Source organism: Rousettus aegyptiacus, unplaced genomic scaffold, assembly GCF_014176215.1.
Source record: "Rousettus aegyptiacus isolate mRouAeg1 unplaced genomic scaffold, mRouAeg1.p scaffold_m13_p_17, whole genome shotgun sequence".
NCBI lineage: Eukaryota > Metazoa > Chordata > Mammalia > Chiroptera > Pteropodidae > Rousettus > Rousettus aegyptiacus.
In genome coordinates, this window is record NW_023416292.1 from 778443 (window position 1) to 797924 (window position 19482).

Sequence of the window (19482 nt, forward strand, 5' to 3'; positions counted from 1 at the left end):
ACAGGATTTGAAGAATTCTGATGATCAGACTCTGAGTGGTGAAAAGAGACAGAAACAGACAATCACCTTCTTCTCCAAAAATTGAACTAATGGTTCTTTTCCTGAAACAAAGGCCAGTCATGCCTACAGTGATGTTCCCTCATTCTCACCTACTGCTTCTTGTCTATAGATTAACTCAAAGTGTGCTTTTTTAACCTGAGAACTCATGAATCATTTATTCTCCAGAAAGAATGGATTTATCAGAGCTTTCTTGAGTACCGGACTGCTCTGGAGTAAAAGCACTGCTCTGGTGCTGCTCATAACTAAAACTGATCCACAGCTTCCTGCTGCTTTTAGGAGAAGCTCCAAGCCTCTGAGCAAAGCATTCAAGGCCCTCCTTGATTTAGTCTCTGCTGACTTTTTGGCTTTAGTTTTACCACTCTTCTACATAGACTCTGGACTCCGAGCCCCATAAAAAGCCTCACTGTTCCATCCTTTCTGTCTTTGGACATGCTTTCACATTGCCCTGCTCCATGCCTATCCTACTTATCTTTCAAAATTCAAGTGTTAGTTGCCCCCTTCAAAGTTTTCTCCAACGATCGAAGAAGTAGTTCATCTTCTCAATTCGCCTCACTCCAGCATGAGTTTACTAGGCATGGTCTTGTACACATTCCTCTTTTAAGATATAGTGCTTTGCAGTGGTTTGTTACCATTGTCTGCCATCTGTGAGCTCTCAATTTAAGGCCATAGACTGTGACTTTCATCTGTTTCCCCAGCACCAAATACAGTTTGTTAAGAGAAACTGAGTAAAGGAATGACTGAAAGCCTGGTCTTGATGGACGGAAGCCTGAGTGAAGGCTACAGTCTTGGTCTACCTTGCAATAGATGCTGAGTTTATGGAGTCTTTCAGGTGGCACCATGGCAGATTGGAAGGAATTCAAGTGTACACAAGTTTACACTAAACCTGAAGATGTCTACAAATCCTTTTTTCAAAAGGTGGGAAGAAGCATGCCCCAAGACATCATGCCCAGCTTTCCTCTGGGTCAGGTGTTCCCTTTGCAAGTGGATAGAGAAGGAGAGTAATCCTTGAAAGTAGTCATGGGCATTGGAGTGGACTGTGTCAGATTAAGTGACTAGAAAGGATGCTTCAACCCCCTCCATGAGCAGTGGCAGAGGGGGCAGAGACATGACCCTGAGCACAGAATTTTATGTTTTCTCTAAGGCAAGAGCAACTTGACTGGAAGGAGCTTTCAGTACTAATACTAAATGCATTCACTTCCAAATATTAATGAATCCTCTTTCTCCTACCTTTTTAGTTTCTGAAACAGTTAATGGTGCCATCATCCTCTGTGTTACTACCCTGAAAATCTTGGGATCATCTCAAATTCTCTTGCATCTCAATCTTCCTCAATTATCTTAATGTCTTTAAGCTGAATCACTTCATCAGCCTCCTACTCATCTCTTGTCTCCATTCTTTCTCTCAAATCCATCTTACACTGTTCTTGGATTATTCTTCCTCAATTACACTTCTGATCATGAGCCAATGAGCATGTATCCAGTACTTTACAAAGCATTTCATCCTCTTGGCATTCCTATAAAGTATTAGGATTATAATTCTTATTTTATGAATGAGAAAACATGACTTGGTAAATTGTAGAACTGAACTCATGCTCAGGTCCTCTGTCTCCCAAACTCATCCACTTTCATCATACTATAACTGTCTCAGTTCCTTCCCCAGCTCAAAAGATAATGTGATGTCTCTGCATTATCTACCAGAGAGGCCAGACTCAGTCTGGCATATATGGCTTTCCTTGATTTGCTTCTAAACCTCCTTTCCAGCCTTATTTCCCACCTATTCTCTTCTATTGCAAGCTTCAGGCCAACCAACTGTTCCTTGCATCCTATTGTATACATCCTGTTGTACACCTGCTCTTCTCTCTTCCTGGCCTCCCCTTTTTGTCTCTACATATCCAAGATCTCTTCCAGAGGTCATTTCAGTTCAAATGACCCCTCTGCCATAAAGCCTTCTCATCACTATAACCTTAATACCTCCCTTCTCTGAATATGTATAAATACACACACACACACACACACAGTTAACCTTGAACAGTGTGGTGGTTAGGGATGCCAAACACCTGTGAAGTCAAAAACTTGGGTCGGCTCTTTACATAGATTCCCAACCGTGGTTCAGAAATACAGTTGACCCTTGAACGTGGAAGGCTTGAATTGTGTGAATCCACCTATATGCAGATTTTAATAAATACTGTAAATGTATTTTTCTTATGATTTTCTTAACATTCTCTCTCTGGTTTACTTTATTGTAAGAATATAGTATATAACATATAACATACAAAATATGTGTTAATCAATGTTTACATTATCAGTAAGGCTTCCAGTCAATAGTAGACTATTAGTAGTTAGTTTTGGAGAAAGTCAAAAGTTACATGTGGGTTTTCGACTATGCAGGCAGGTGGGGATTAGTGCTCCTAACCCTCACGTGGTTCGAGTGTCAAGTGTATATTCAGCTATACCATTTATGCTGCACCTATTTGGCATATCATGTGTCTTCTACTACAAATAAGCTTATTGAAATAAAGATTCAGGTGTATGTTTTAATTAGCCTGAGGTACAATTAACACAATGTATGACACATAGTAGGTGCTCAAGAAGTATTTTATGAATGAATGAATGAGCTGAAGGGGTCTCCCAAACTACTCTCTTTGTAGGGACCAATCTAAGAGAACTGTGAATGGACTTCATCTCCACAATAGAGTTAAGGAGGTGTGGAAGCTCTTTTCCTGGGTAGGACAGATCGAACTTCCCTCTGGTCCAGGTAGGGCCTCTTCCACTCTGGGGCCTTCTCAATCCCCCTTTTTGCTTCTCTTCTTTTGATTTTTCTTATAATGTTTTCTCTTTTTCCTACGGAAACTCAATAACTCTAACAAATATGCAAATGAACCAAACGTTCTCATTTGTAATGATGTTGCCTGCCACACAGGAAAACCCATGCAGTTCCAGCTGTGTTTTCAGACATTCATGAACATTTTTCAAACATCTAGTGCCAGATTTGAAACAAGACACTGGAATATGGAGATGAATTAGATGTAGAGTCTGACAATGAAGACCTTATAATCTAATAAGGGAGGCAATCATAAAACAGGCAGGAAGTGATAAGTGCCATAGAAGAGGTATCCTGAAGTGCTAGGGAAGTTTATGAAGGGAAAGGTGACATCTAGCTTAAGAGAACAGAGCTGGGAAAGAAACTAACATGTACTGATTGAGTGCCTCTTATGTGTTAGGCACTGGACAAGGTTACTGGAGATTTTTTCATGCTAGCTCATATAATCCCCCAAACAACCCTATCAAAATGCTATTATCCTCATTTATACCAGGAAACAATCAGTAAGTAACCAGGAGTTGAGTTTTTTCCTGCATATATGACTGTCTCACTCAGGTAATACTTTACAGAGGAAGGTGGCAATTGGACTGGGCCTAAAGAATAGGCCAGATTTGGACCCTTGGAAATTAGGGTTTGGGGGGTCAAAGAGAAGGCCTTTCCAGGAAAGGGAGTAGTATGAGCAAAAGATATAACATTGAGGAAATCCAGAACCATCCGGCGGGCAGGAGCCATTCGTTTTGGTTGAAGTGTTGGGAGCACATGAGAGAATAAAACAAACTGGGAAAACAATAATGTGCTCTGATCTCTAACACCTTACCCTCCTGCTTCATGTGTTTAAAAGTCAGATCTCTAGAATGAGGGGCAACAGCAACCCCTTGTGGGAGTGGAGACCATGACCTCTTCCCTACAGTGTTCTGGCCCGCTGGACATCCTTTCCCAGGTGATTTCTCTTTTTTAGACTGTGGAGTCCTTTCTAACGTTCTGTTCAGGGAAATGGAAGGAGAGAGGGAGAGGGGACTGCCATTTACTGAAATGACTGCTTGAGACCAGTACTTCACATTTTGTCTCTGCGAGGCCTCTGTAAAACAGAGTTTTCATGTTTACGGATGAAACTGAGGTTCAGAGCGCCCAAGTGACATAACTTACAAGTAACAGAGCTGAAATTAGTACCTAGTTCTGGCTGTGTTCCAAAGTCCATTCCACTATGTTTTCAGGTGAATCTTATAGTGAATTTGCCTTCACTGAGCAAATCCAATGCCAGAGAAGACGACACCTAGAACATGCTAGGCAGTGAGCAGGAGCCCACCTGTTGTGAAAACTCCCCAGCAATGCCACCTGGGGTGTGTCTGATGGTTGGTAGTGATGCTCTTTTTGTCATTGCCTTGTCCCAAGTTCCTCCTCCTGGGTTTGCATGGCATGTCTTTATCCTCCCCATTTCCTTCCCTTGGGCTATGCTTGCAGCTCTCTTCCCATTTCTTCTGTGCTCCCCTGCTTGCCTCCTCTTGTATTTCATGCTCTTACTAAAGTGTTTCCATCTCTGTCTTCCTTTGCATCTTCCTCTTTCTCCTTTCATTCCCTACACATCTGTCTGGACCGTCCTTCTTCTCCTCATAGTTTCTTCAGTTTCCTGTTTCCCATCCCGAAGAGCTGATTTTGAAGATGGTGACATAAAGGAATAGTATGCTATCCATCTTATCACAAATCTGACCTTCTAATTCTGTACCACGCTGTATCTCCATTGACATGTCCACATCAACAGAGGCATTCTAAGCTCTACAGTCTCCTACTTCTCCCTACTTCTTCCCTCCAGAAAACAGCCTCTTGATTTAGGGATTTGGAAATGGGGTCAGAAAGGGAGGCAGTTTCCGCTATAGGTATTAACTAATCTAGTTATTTTAAGTTTGAGTGTATTCCTGAACCAATCACTGTAGGGTTTAGATAAATGAGTAGGTGTATAGAAATAGGGAGTGGTGATACCAGTTCATTCTGTCCCAAAATCTGCACATCATGCTTAAGTGCTATGTGTTGGGAGCGCCCTGTATAGAGAGGGGTTTGGAGCATTATCAGCCTTCAAAGCTGAGGCTAGGTTGGTCTTTAAGTCCACACTCATCTTAGCTGAGCTAGGTATGTGCCCAGCATAAAATTCTGAGTTGGAGTGAGAGAATCAGGTACAAAAGTATTTGAAGATCCTGCCAGGAACTAAGAGGCAGCATTGCCTCATGGAAAGTGGGTTGGACCGGGAAGCAAGAGACCAATCTCAACCGTGCCATGGACTAGTGGTGACCTTGGGCACATCTCTATATCTCACAGGCCTTTATTTACTTATTTGTGGAATATGGGTGTTGTTTTAGTTCCGCATGTCTCAAACAAGCACATGATTCAAAGCCACATGATTAAATTTAATGTATTTTCCTGAGATGTCAATTTTACTCAAAGATTTTGAAGTAAAATCTTATTTTAATATTAAGCATATGATGCATGATAGAGTAAAATTAAAATTTACATAATGTAAAAGACAAAACAAATTTCAAGGATGTCCAATGTGTGGTTCATCCTTGTATCTTTAGGGGTATAATTCTCTATCGTCTGCCTTTCAGAATGAGTTGCTGAGTCAATTTGGGAGGTGCCACATTTGAAGACTATCAAGGTCACTTCCTGCTTTAAAACTCTACATCCAACTTGAGCCCCTCCCACTGCAGTTCATTCCCATCCCTTCCAGTGGCCTCAGTGGAGAGAGAAAACAGTTACTCAGCCTCCTCTCACCAATCATGTATCTCTTTTTTGAATACAAAGCCCAACTTGAATAGCAACCTTGGAGGCCTCCAGAAGGAGATCAGCTTACACTGGGAACTGAAAAGAAGCATTTCTGAGTTTCCAAGGGTTCTTAATGAGAAAGAGAGAGGAAGAGAAGAGAAAGGAAAGGAGTATAAGAGGAAGGCCAGTAAGAAAAGCACAGCAGGATTATGTAAGCCCTCAAGGTTGGAAGAGGAATGGAGTTGGGTTTGGGGTTCTTTCCAAACTTGATGTCTTTATTCATTAATCTCCCTCCTGTCCTTCCCCAAAAGGAAATAAACACTTTGAGATAAAGCCAGATGCACACAAATCTTGAGGTGGAGAAAAAGAGAGCAATGTGTGCGTCCAAGGCCTGCCTTGACAGCTTAGTCACTGTTGCCTCTGTCCCCCACCCTCAGGTCTCCATCCCCTTCCCTCCCATCCTCTAGCCTCAGCCTGACACCAAGTCCCTGGCCCAGGGAAGAATAAGCTTTTCTTCCCTTGTGTCAACATTTGGAAAGTTCTCATAGTCTGATCAAAAGAAGGGATAAAAGCTCTTAGAGCATTTCCTGGGAGCCTGTGACCTCTGTCTGGCCCTTCTGACCTCCTTGTGTATTTTCTAGCCAAGAGAGGGAGGGACACGGAGATGGGGCCATGTCAGATGTTCTCCTCTGTCCAGACACCACACCTGCCTGTCAGTATGGGCTGATCAGGACTACTGCCCCTTCCTTCACCTCAGTCCCCAGGCAGTGCCTTCTGCACCCTGCACGTAGGGAACAGTGTTCCCACAGAAAACTGCTCAGAAGTGGGCACCTCAGGGATCCCCTCTTCCCAGCTGGAATGGAAAAATATCTTCCTGGCACCTGACACAAATGAGCACTGCCTTTTTGATGCATCTCCCACCATGCCCCACCCCACACTCACAGCAGCCCCAACTCCAAGTCATTACCAGGTCTGCTCCTACCCACTGTCTGGTCCTGCAAATCCTGGTCCTGAGTGATAAGCTTGGCACTGGGCAGAGTTCAACTGAGGACAAAGGATGCACCACTGCCTCCCCAGGCCTAGTTCTAGGAATCTCAAGAGCTTCCTGGCCTGGTCCCATCTGGGTCCTCAGAAAAACATATACTTAGAGATGTTGACCCATACTTCCTCACTTCCACTGAAGAGCCAGGAAAATCAGTATAAATGCTAAGATACAGCTGGAAGCAATGATATTAATAGGAATAACTTCTATTGCCATGGTTATTCTATTGTTATCGGTAAGACATGAGACACTGAAGAGGTTCACAAGGAGACTGGAAGAGATCTCAGAGGGTCTGGGCTGCAACAATGACAGAGATGTCTGTTCAGGAGACCTCGGTCATGTGCCAGCCTGCCCTGGCTGTCTAATCATTCATCATATGGCCTTAGCTCCTGAGACTCTATGCCCAGTGGGATTCTATGCCCAATTGATTCCCAAAGATACTGGTAGAGGGGCTCATACTAGATTAGGGTTAGAGGTTAGAAGTGTTCTTCTGGACAGAGCCATCTCAGGAGAATTCACCTTCACTCCAGCAGCACTTACATCAGAGGGGGCTGGCAAGATGGGGACAGGGGAAGCCAGGCGGTGAGAGGGAACTCCTGCAAACTAAGCACCCCAGATATCTAACCCTCTCTGCCCAACACTGGAGATTTACTTCCCAGCCACCAGGGGGCAGGGCTTGCCAGCCCCTAGGGGCTGCCCTCATCTCTGCAGCTTGCTTTCTCTCATAGACTGTTTCTGCTGCATCCACACCCCACCCAGCCCATTCCTTTGACTATTAGGTTGAACCATATGAAATTGCCAATTTAAAAAATTGGGTCCCATGTCAGCAATAGCAAATGATTCAATCTACTAATATTTAATAACAATAATATAAGAATATAGCCACCTTCAGACCATGAGGCTCTGCAGTCTACAAAGCATATTAGAAACAATTCCACTTGACAGCACGAAGCTCTCTCCAAGTTCACAGCTGACCTTCTAGTCATTAAATCCAAGGGCATTTTCTCAGTCTTTGACCCCAGCAGCCTCTCTGCAGCATTTGAAACAGATGACAAGCCCATCTGTTCTTGACACTTTTCCCTTTGGCTCTTCCTGTGATATAGTAGGAATCCACTGATTTTGTAGACCTTGATAGCCATTAAGTAGTAGCCCTGCCACTTCTAGGCTTCATGATTCACTTAAATTCTCTGACTTTCCATTTTCTTTATCTGCAAAAAGGACCTAAGGAATACCTCCCTCACTACGGTGTTGGAAGAATGAGATGAAAGCAGATCCGTGAGAGCATTTCATGGGTTGTGAAGCACTAAGTACGTGGAGAGCCTCACTGTTACTCTCTGATGTTGCGGTCCAGGTTCCCTCTCTGTTTACTTTTGATCTGCCTCTCTCGCTGTGGTCTCTTCTCTGCCCCTTAACCGTTGGTGTTTCTCAGGGATGCACCCTTGGTTCTCATCCCTAACCACTCCACTCTCCCTTCCTGGGCTGTTTCAACCCCTCTCCTGGATTCCACTTCACCTCTGCCTGTCTGTCCAAGTACTGTCAGGTTTCCCCCATGTGGAGCATTCCAGTTTTAACATGTTCAGACTCATGTCCTCTCTCCTCGAAAGAGAGTCTCTTCTGTTTCCCCTCTTGTTCAAAGCATTACCATCCATTCAGTACCCTGGGTTTCTCTCTTGCCCCTCATCCAGTTAGTCGCTAGGTCTTATCAAATTTGCCTTTGTAGACTCCTCTTGTGGAAATCTCCTTGGAGCCCACCCTAGTTCCACCTCATATTCACGCTTACCTGAAATGTTGCAACGATCTCCTGTTCTTCCTACCCCAGCCTCACCTTTCTCACCTCCACCTGCCTCAGCTGCCATGGGGCCTTTCCCATCAGTCCTGCTTTAAATTCTTTAATGAGTTACATAGCTTTTGTAATGAAACTCTAATTCTTGATATAGCATTCAGAACCCTTCACCATCTGATTCCACCCTGATTTTCACAGCCTCTCCTTTTATATTTCCCCCTCGGTCCCCCATCTTCTAGTTACACAACATTTTCATTTGCTCTTCAAACATGGCTGCACTCCACTTACATGTCCCATGTCTTTGCTCATGCAATTCCATCTGCTTAGAATGCCCTCCAGAAGGACTTACTCTCCCTCTTTGTTCCTGGAACATTTTGCCACATCAACAATATAGCATATCTTTGTCCTTCTCGAGAGATCATGAGCTCTTTGAAGGCAGAGAGCTTCTCTTTTAAAACTGGTATCTGAATTTAACTTAATTGATTAGTATAGAGAAAGAACTTGGACCTGAAATCCCTGATCTCATTCTAGGCTAGGGATGTTAACCATACAGCATGGGGCCACCACTCACCCTGCCCCCCACCCTTAACGGATATCACTAATTCATCATAGTACTTTTTTTCTCATTAAATCTCAGAATCTTTCTCAACATGGCAATACAGAGAGCCATTTTCAATCAAATGGTGTTAGCCTAGCAAATGAAACCTGTTATCCTGGTATGTCTGGGTCACAGCCAATGTCCCTATCTGTTCTTCTTTCCCACTATTTGCCATCTTGGTCTGTGTCAGTTACTAGCTATGGGAACTTCAGTTAATCTCTTAAATCTCTAGGGCTCAGTTTTCTCACCTAAGGAGTCAATAAAATCTTCCATTATGTGGTCAGGGTTACATGAGATAAAGTATGTGAAATATTTAAGGGCCTTAGGCAAATATAAGATATTATTATTATCCTACTTTGTAGACGAAGGAAAGTATCTACTGAATTAGAGAAACTAGGGCTCAGACAGGTGGAATAACTTGCTGACATTTATTTAACATCTGAGCCGGGAACCTGTCCCCAGTCCCATGAACTTTCAGTCATACCTAGTGGGCTTGATGATGTTCAGTGTAAACCCCTGCCTTATTTCTCTTTTATCTAGGTGAACAATGATTCGTGGGGTAGGATTTACCATAGCCCCAGAATTGGAGGAGGCTTCCAACTCACCGTGTTTATCCCACCTCCCTATAATTCTCAAGAGGAGGGCTCCTCTATAACCCTCCCAACCTGCTGAAAGATAGGGGAGGTATGCAGTGAGGGATGCTGCATGGAGCCAAATTCCTCAACTACTTCCTTTTAGCTCTTCTTTGCCCTCCTGCTTGTCCCTAGCCTTGGTGGCTCCAGGTAGCTAGAAGGCTTCTCAAAGCCCAGGTTGGCCAGGCCCCAGGAGATAAGATTTTTGGATTGGAGGCCAGTGAGCCACCGAGCTGTCACCAGATCTGCCACCAGAGTCTGAGAAACTAGAGAGGGGCCAAGCTGACGGGGGGACCAGTAGGGTTACCTACCTGAGAGAAAAGAGGCAGGCCAACTAGGTCCCAGCCGAAGGCCTCTTCTCCATACAATTTCTCATCTGTGATTTTAGAGGTTGCATTGGCTAACGATAAGGGAGGGCTTGGGCCTGGTTGATCTTGAGTCCAAGTGACAGTGCAGGCAGGGAGGCAGGAACCACTCCACAGTGTGGAAGCACCCTTAGAAGCAGCTTCCATAGGGGCCATTTTATCTCCCCACTTTTTCCAGGAAGGACCACGCCCACCTTCCCAAACAAGAGAATCTTTTCTGAACAGATTCTTAACCTGTGTTTTGTTCATCTTTATGTCCTCCTCAGTGCCTAGTATAGAACTTTGGCTGAGTATTGATTTAAAACAACCTATAGGATTGATTTCTATTCATTTTTCTTCCCTCAGTCCTCTTTTTGGTGTGTGGACTAGTTTCCTCGGTGGGAAGTTCTCCCTTTAAGCTTCCCACTGAAATTTCAATCTCCCAACAGTTCGGGGCACTGACTAGATCTCCCCATTGGCCTTCACTACAGGCCGCAGAGCCATCTTTTCTCTAGTTTCCCTCAATTTTCACTCTGCATTCCCTTCAGCCCACCTGCATCATTCTTCCAACTCTCTGTAATGAGGGGGCCAGATGAGGAAAACGAGGCCCAAAGGGGGTGCACAATACTTAACAAGAGGGCCCTAATGCCAAAAATCCAGTCTTCCATGGAAGGTTGGTTTCTCTTTCATGGTGGGAGAGAGGCATAAAACTTCAGACCTGGGCCAAAATGGGTCCAGAGTCAGATAACTTTAGACATGAGCTTCTCCATGGATGAAACAGGTCCTTCTGGGAAGCCTGGGGCTTCCTTGTGTCCATGTGACCAAGGACAAGAGGACTGAGACTTGGGACAAAGGGAGAAAGAAGAGTAGGGGAAAAATGGAAGCAGAGGGGCACCAGCTCCTATGTCCCTAGAATTACAGGTGGAACAGAGGCCATAATAACCTGATCTCTGCTGACCTCTCCAATGTCAGTGTTCTCCACCCTCTGCCCACCCCCTCACACACACACTCTGCCCTCCAGCCACACTAAGCTTCTCTTGACAAGGCTCAGCTTTCACTTACCAAGAACAGTTCTTGGCAAATAATGAAACCTCTTCCATGGAGCACTCTTCCTTTCCTCTCTTTGCTTGGTTAATTTTGATGCCCCTTTCAGGGCTCAACTTAGATGCCACTTTCTCTGGGAAGCCTTTCTCAATGTCCACACACCCAGTAGGAGTTGTGGCCCCTCCTTTGTGCTCTCACGGTGCTATTGCTATAGACGTCCCCACCTCAGCCCCTACAATGAGTCAGACCTTGCGCTGAGTGTTCGCACACCATGTCATCCTATCCTCTCTGGAAGGCAAGCAGTTCCATTTCCTCATATTGATGGTGTGGAAACCAGACTCAGAAAGGGTATCTGACTTGCCCAGAAGGACGATTAGGAAGTAAAGGTTGACTATGAGTTGAATCTAAGCCTGCTTAAACTAAAGTTCGTGCTTTTCACCTTGTCACTGTACTGTCATAGAATGTCCATGCTGGGAGGCCCTTGTGGTCATCCCATTCAATCCCCTCATTTCACTAAAGAAAAAAACCCAGGCCTAGAAAAGCTGAGTAACTTTCCCATGACTAGGCAGCTGGCTAGTAGCACAGGCTGTTTTAATCAGAATCAGAGCAATATCCCTGGCCTTCTTTTCCATCCTAGCCTCCCCCTTCCTACAAGATCCTTTCTTGCCCCTGAGGTCCTGAAGAGCCAGGTGCTGTGGAGCCAACCTTGGAACATCATCCACTGAGCTCTTTCTCTGTCCAACCACAGCCGCAGCCCAGGAGGTGTCCAGTGTGACATCAGCAGATGTCAGGAATCCTCCTCATCCTTGCAGCAGCTGGCCCAAAAATGCACCAACAAAAAAATCAAGAAAAAAACAGTAAATAGCAGGCTCATGGCGGGAGATGGATTCAATGATGCTCTCTGCTAGGGGTGTGAAAACAGGCAAGGAACTTTGAGACAGCTGCAAATCTCATGGCCCACAGGGACTCTGAGTGGCCTTGAAACTATCTCCCCTCCCTGGCCACCAACCTTTCTTCAGTAGAAGATCTCTCTCGTCAGGAGGTGTAAGTTCTCCACCTTTTTCCATCCTTTCCCTTTGCCTAGTACTACCTTATACCACAGATATACTTCCTGTTATGTCAAAATTTACCTGCTGCTGCCTAAGTAGTTTATTCTTATTTGTACCTTCAGTAGAGATGAAGACCCAATAGATACCCTGGACTTAGGATGCATATTCAGGGAACTGAGCCACCTTCCCCAATAGGAGTCCTGTCAACTCCCTTTTCTTCTCAGGGATCATTGTTTCATGTATGGAGCGTGACTTCTGACCCTCACACAGAGAAATTTAAGGGGGTGACCCCGGAAGGGATCTCTCTATCCCTTCCCCAACTTTCCACTTATTCCTTATCCACCTTCCTTGTTTGAAGAGAAGGTTGAGGTAGGGGTGGCATGAAGACCCTGACTAGATGCAGAACTAGATTCAGAGATGGCTATGTCCCTGTTTTCTCTCTTGCAGTAGCTAATTGCCTGAGTACAGCTGGAGGGGTTGAAATTCTACTGGAGCAGGCTTCTTTCTCCAACAGGGGACATTAAAGGGGCATTTGGAGGCAGAAGAATCATAGCAGGGTATAAGGGTGGGGGAAGTGTGCTCTGGATGAGGCAGCTTAAGCAGAACCCTGCAGCCAGAGTGGGGGCATTCTAGGTGAGGAGCAAGGTTAAGAAATAGAAAGCTTCTGCAAGGGCATGTGCCATTCTGATGTAAGGAAACATCATGGAGGTCAGAATTTGATAATATCTGCAGTTAAGCAAACCAATAGCTCTCCATCTGATGGAGCTGTGATTCCATCTACCACCCCAGGTCCAGGCACAGCATCGTACAAGCAGCTCTCAAATCCTTGGGGACCTGGTGTGCCCTCCATTTCCTCCTCTTTTAAGGTTCCTGCTCCAAGCTTCTAGAAGATGCCCCAGACCAGAAGAGTAGGAGAGGCATAGAACTACAGATCTTTGTATAAAAATAGGATATTAGTAGGGAGGGTCAGAGCCAGGCATCACAAAGGACTTGTAATCAATAGAGATCTCAAACTCTGAACCCTAGCAAGAAGGCCATGGGGCTTCTCTCTCCAGCCATCCAGAGTCAGAGGGGAGGAGAGGGAATGAAAGAAGGTAGGCTCCCCTGCCTAGAGGCAGTGGACAGGTCAAGGTGACCTTCTGAGGTTCTTTCTAGACTCAGAATCCTAGTTAAGGTCCCTGTACCTGTTGTTCACACCTCCCCACCTCCCTACTATGCCCCTACTCTTTCCCAAAAAAGGTGGGTAAAAGATAGCTCTGTGGAAATTCCACATGCCTGCGGGTCATCTGAGTGAAGCCAGGAGGCAGATAGTGACCCTCAAAAAAACAAAATGAAACACCTAGAGGCAAGAAACCTCCATTGTCACCCTAGCCCTGCCACCTGGATACATCATGTCAGCTTTCACAAGGGAAATAATAACTGTCCCATCTACAGGGCTGTGAGGGGCTGTGACATACCTGAGTTCATGGGACAAATGCAAGGATTGTTCCCCTGGGCCTCTGCAGCAGCAGGCCAGGGTTTGGTCATTCAAAAAGAGCTCCTACAGCGTGCATGGCTCAGCTCTGGGGGTGGGGGTCCTGGCCCACCCAACTTCTCCATGGTTGGTGACATGGGAGCGCCATGTTCAGAGTTCAGCAGAGGCCCTGTCTGTGGTTAACGTATAAGCAGGTGGGTCTGGGGCAGCAGCGGGACATTCCCTGCCTCAGGGCTACATTCTTGAGGTCACAACAAGTGCAAACTTGTTATAACCTGTGTCAGAGCAGCAGGGGGCAGCGAGGGCATGGAGTGGGGGATGGTGCTAAGCCAGCTGAGGCTGGCAGTTGGGGCGCCAGGGGTAAAGGGAGGCTGGGCCAAGGGCAAGTGTTCAGGGGCATCTGTGAGTGGATGGCGGCAATCATGGGGGTCTGTGTGCCTAGGGAGGCCACTCCCTGTGCCCTGTGTGGGGCCGCATAGATGAGTGTGTGCCTGTGTGTCTCTGCATATATGAGTCCTGTGGTAGGAGGAGGAAGAGAGGCAGCAGCCAGGCCCAGCTGGGCAAGTTGAACCAAGGAGTGGGCAGGCTGTGCCCCTTCCCCTTCTCTGCTGGCTGCTCAGAACCTACATTCCAAATCTATCCACAGCTGCCCCCGCCCTGTCAGCTGGGGCCTCTCCCCTCCGAGTGCCCATTTCCTCAGGCTGCTCAGAGAGTCGGTGGGGGTGGGCTCCTGCCCATCCCCCCTGGCCCTGGGCCCACTCCCTCACGCTCTCTGGGCCCTCCCGACACTGGGGCGGGTGGAGGGTGGTGGTGGGGGGAGGCTCTGAAAGCAGGTGACTGTTTGGGGGAACTTGGGGACAGAGCCCCCATTGTGCCCGCCCCGGAGCCGCCTCAATGGAGCTCTCTGGCACAAAGGGGCTTTGACAATGGGCAGGTCATTAGTATGCAGAGCCAGCCCCTCAGCCCTCTCCCTGTCCCACAGCCCAGGGGCGGGAAGTAAGGGGCTGCTGGCTGCTCCAGTGAAGGCAGGGGGTGGGACAGGGCTAGTTTGAAGCAATATTGGCCCACAGGGGCTCCCTAGGGGACACTGCCCAGGAGACTAGCGCCCCCAAACCTGCCACTCGCCAGAAAGAACTTTTCAAGTGGAAAAAGCCACGGGGGACTGGTAGGGGTAGGGGAGGAGGGGCTGTGGGAGGCCAGGCAGGTTCTGGAAAGAAGCTGTAGGCAGTCTGAGCCCACCCACCTTTTGCCTCAGTTTTACCCTTTATTCAAGAGAATTATGTGGGCAGGAGAAGAAAAACGGAGCAACAGACAGCAAGATCTTAAACTGAAGCCCGCAGCATCTGAGCTGTCTTGGGGCCTGCGGGTGGGATCCGAACCTCTGGAATGCAGAAAGGGCGTGCGCTCGGGACTAGGGTAGCTGGGCTTCTGAGGAAGGCAGCTCCTGCACCCAGCTCAGAGTAATTTGGCTGATGGGCCCAAGAGCCAGAACTAGCTGTTCCCTGGTGTGTCTGCTTGTCTCCCCATCTGCCTCATCCCCTTCCTCATGCTGTGGGAGAGGCTTCTCTTCTCCTGCCCAAGGAAACCCCAGCCCCTCCCCCACCCCCACTAACACGCTCAGAACCACCAGCTGCTTTTCCTAAGGTGCAGTGCCCTCAGAGCAGAGAGCAGGTCAGGAAAGCCTGGGAAAAGGAGTGGGGCTTGGAGTGATGGAAGTGCTGAGAGCAGGCTCTAAGAGGAAGGGGCTGCAGGTACCACAGGAGAGGCAGCGTTGCCCACTCACAGACTTCTTCTGCCCTCGGCCAGTAACCCCCAGGAGAGAGGGCTGGGGCTGCTTTACAGAACTATTCCCCACAAGGCAAGACAGAAAGATCTTCTGGGTTTAGGAATGTCTTCTCCTGGCATTCTTTCTCCTCTTTTTAGTTGCTGTGATGTCAGGAAGTCCTCCCTGCAATCTGCCCTGAAGGCTTCCTCCTATTCTACCGTGGGCCCTGAATGGCTCACTTGGATTGCTGGGGGAAAGGTAAGGTCTGCTTCCTTACCCCTCGCAGGACCTTGGGTTTTTTTCCCACTGGAAAAGTCTGGTGAGGAGAGCATAGGGCTAGGAGTTAGAACTCCTAGGTTTAGAGCCCAACAACCCTGTTAACTTTCCCTGGGACTTTGCACAAGTGCTTTCCCTCCCTGGGCCAAGAAGTCCCCATCTGTAAAGCAGGAAGAATCAACTCTGTAGCTTAGCTCCCTGCCTTCTTGGCTGATGGGCAGTGACCCTGGGGGCAAGGGTCTGGAATTTAATAAAAGCTCACATTATTTAGCAGTATGCTAAGCCCTTTCTAGTTTGTCATTTAGTTCTCAGCAACTCAAAAAGTAGGCACTTCTTTAAAGCCTATTTATATTATAGATGAGGAAACTGAAACACAGAGATGTTAATAATTTGCCCAAGGTCACACAGCTAGTGAGTGGTAGTAGGCCTGAGATTCAAGCTCAGGTAGGTAGTCTGTTTCCAGAACTGACATGACTAACTATGGCCCCGTACTTAATCCCTCATGAAAACATTCAAAAGACCATGGGAGACTGGGGGAGATCAGTTAGGATATCCAGATTAGCCCAGTGTGTTTTGAAATCATTTCCTGAGATTCCACTAGACTGGTAATTCTAAGTGTGGTCCGGGGTCCCTGAGGGTTCCTGAGACCCTTTCAGAGGCTCTCTGAGGTCAAATCTATCTTCATAATAATGCTTTTATCACTTTAATTCTCTCATGAGTGTTCAGAGTTCTCCAGAAGCTGTGGGACACATGATATTGCGACGTGTTAAATACAGGCATAGCCACAAGAAAGCACCTGTCTTCTATTAAGCCAGACATAGATAAGCTCTGTGAAAATGTGAGACAATGCCACTCTTCTTACTAAAATTTTTGTTTGTTTTTAAAATATAGCTATTTTTTATTAAAAATGTCATTCATGCTGACAGGCAATGGGTTTAATATTTTTAAATGAATTAATAACTATTTAAGTCTTCTCAGTTCTCATTTCTAACATATCAATAACAATAACCTACATAAGCAAAAGCTCTTTGATACCTTCAATAATTTTAAGAGTGTAAAGGGGTCCTGGAATCAGAAAGTTTGAGAACCACCTAGACTAAGATATACTCTATCTCTCTTCTTGCGAGTTGCCCACGTCTTTTTTATCAAAGGGTCAAACAGGGAGGTTTACACTTGGGGAGGAGATGTGCGCCAGGATCTCACAGCTGGGACTAGCTGATGGGCTAGTGAGGGGACAGTCCCTGGAGGAATGTAAGACTAAGAGGTCAGGCCTAGGCCTCACTTGGAAGGTGTCCCAGCTTGCAATCCCCTGCTCAGATATATGCTCAAGACAATGGGACTGTCCTAGATTGGACTCTCATCTTTGCCTTTGTTCTACCTTGTATGCCTGCTGACAAGCCACATCAGGTGGAGTAGCCCTCCCTGGTGAGGAGAGAAAGGCTCTGTGGGGCCCAGATACCCACATGGATTTTTCTGTTTGGACCAACAATATTTAAAGGACCGTAAATTTGGGGTTCTGGGGTCTGCTGCTTATAATCTTCAGCTACACTGTCTCCACAGGATGGGGCAATTGGTAGAAGAAGGATTTCTCTTGAGGTTCCCTAGAGAGTTGGAAAGTAGGGTCTTACATATACCCTACTCCAGGACACTTGGCCTCTAAAACCAGGGTCCTAGCCCCAGCATCAGCAATCAGAAAAGTCTCCTAGCTAGAGCTAAACTGGTCAGCAGGCACTCTCGGGCTGAGGGCTCAGGGCAGAACGAGATACCTTCATTTCAGGAAGTTCACATTCTGACACGGGCAGAGCCCCAACCCTAGAGGAGCCCCCATGCAACAAGGAAGACAGGATATCCCCTTCAACATCGCCACTGCATTGGCATCCTGTGAAAAGTCAGACACAAGGGACAAGGGACAAGGGACAAGCATGCTGAGGAGAAGGGAGCACAAGATGACAGAGCAGACAGGGAAATGGGAATGAAGCTTGGCAGTAGGGGTAGGACTCAGATTATGAAGGCCCAGAATGGGAGAATTTGGCACAATTGCCATTGAATATGTCCCCTGGAACAAGGTTTGACTGGGGGAGTCCCAAAATACGGGGTTGCTGGAGGGAATGGGGAAAAGGCTTATATAAAGTATCTTGAAGACTATGGGAATTTTTATCTGAAAACCAATGGGGATGTCTGGATAGGAAAGGAGCAAGATAAAACTGATGCTTCATGGTGACAATTTTAGTGGTAATTTGTGGTAGAGAGGGAATCTAGGAAAGACAGGCTGGAGTTAGAGAGGTCATTATGTGGGTATCCAGGCTGATGAGACAGACAAGCTGACCGGGGGACAGAAGAAGAGGAAGGCACATACACCTGAGAGAAGGTGGCAGGGGGATACCTGGTCAGGGAGAGGGACAGGCAGGGTCATGGGGGGAAGGGACAGGGATGAGAAGGGGGTAGAGAAAAGCTGCTCAAAATGGGAAAAGAGACTATCTTGGGGAAGCTCAAAACCTCATTTATTGAATCTAAGTTGAAGACAGGACATCTACTTGGTCAAAAGTACGAGAGGAAAGTGACCCAGGCCCTGGTGCTAGTCAACCTGTTGGAATAAAGATAGAAACCTCATCTTAAACTATGTGATAATTCTCCCACCATCCCAAAGTTTAGAAGGGTAGAGGGATGGAGACCTAGGAGAGAACCTCAGAAAAACCACAGTGAAAGGCTGGGGCAAGGCCCAGGAATCAGGAAGGATAATAGTAGAAAGAGAGCACTTTCTCCAGGCTAAGCACCATTCCAAACCCTTTACAAATATTGACTATTTCAATCCACAACTGTTATTAGCCTCATTGTAAGGACCAGGAGATTTGTGTAGCTAAGTGGTGAAACCAGGATTTAAACCCCAGGAAGTCTGACTCCAAGGCTGTGCCCTTAACCACTATGCCTACTGTTGCTCAGACAAAGCCAGAACAGAAAGGAGCCCAAGGACAGCACTGTGGCATGAGACAGCCATCTAGGAGAGACCTCTTGACAGCTGCCACAAAATCCCTGCACTGACATGAGCTTCACAGCTCCCCTCAGAAGTCTTCACGATGGGCTCTTTTGATTGGGGATTTTTTTTTTTTTTTTTTTTTTTGGTCCAGAAGGTGGTCTCCCTTTCTTTTCTAATCTTCATTTCAGATTTCTTTCCTTTTATGGTATGTGCTTCCTGAAATCTAACTTAAGTTCTTCTGGCTGCAGCCTCGCCCCTTTCCCATATTTTCTACCATTGGAAGAGGAGCAAATGGCCATATACACCCTTCCTATGTTACATCTTTTTAGAAGCCTAAGTGTTAATTCAGTTGTCTCAGAGTCCTGCTTCTCCAGCCTCTTTCTCTAGGCCATGCATTTCAGTTTTTACTTCTCTCCCACATTCCAGAGCAAGTCCCTCCCTACTCCCCACCACCTCAAATCCAGCTCTAAGCTGGCAGACACCCGTGAGAGAGTTTTGCCCACAATCCTTTTCTCTTTGCCCTTTCAAGGTTCTGATAGGGGGAGGTGATGAAGAGGGGCCACCTAAATGCATTGTCTCCATAAAAAAATGGTGACAACATGTATATTAAACTTGGATGAAGAAAGATAAGCATTGAATTTGGGCTATGATAGAGTAGGGTGATGTGGTAAACTCAAAAAGTTCTGATTCCTGGCCAGCCACTCTTCATTGGTTGCTAAAACACTTGGATTCCAATCTTCCCTCTCTCTCCAGTCTTTCTGCTCTTTCATTTCAATGGTTTGCCTTGGATTATCCCTTCTCTCTGCCCCCTTCCAGGGCCTCACCTCTATCCTGGACAGCTTGGTCTCAGCCTGGACAGTAGCACTGAC

The 19482-nt window shown here is 46.5% G+C and overlaps 2 protein-coding genes across 3 annotated transcripts in view; one reads left to right on the forward strand and one right to left on the reverse strand.

Annotated features, from left to right (window-relative positions):
• The window catches only part of KCNJ10 (potassium inwardly rectifying channel subfamily J member 10), a 29389-nt gene that overhangs the window by 7348 nt on the left and 2559 nt on the right, over window positions 1-19482 (reverse strand). The window lies entirely within an intron of this gene.
• The window catches only part of KCNJ9 (potassium inwardly rectifying channel subfamily J member 9), a 36351-nt gene continuing 18928 nt past the window's right edge, over window positions 2060-19482 (forward strand). The window contains exon 1 of one of the 2 annotated variants that reach the window (XM_036235300.1): window positions 2060-2812. The gene's annotated coding sequence lies outside the window, so the exon portion shown is untranslated. Of the gene's footprint in view, window positions 2813-14464; window positions 15622-19482 lie in introns of those variants that run through there. The other variant, XM_036235299.1, reaches the window with a different exon arrangement.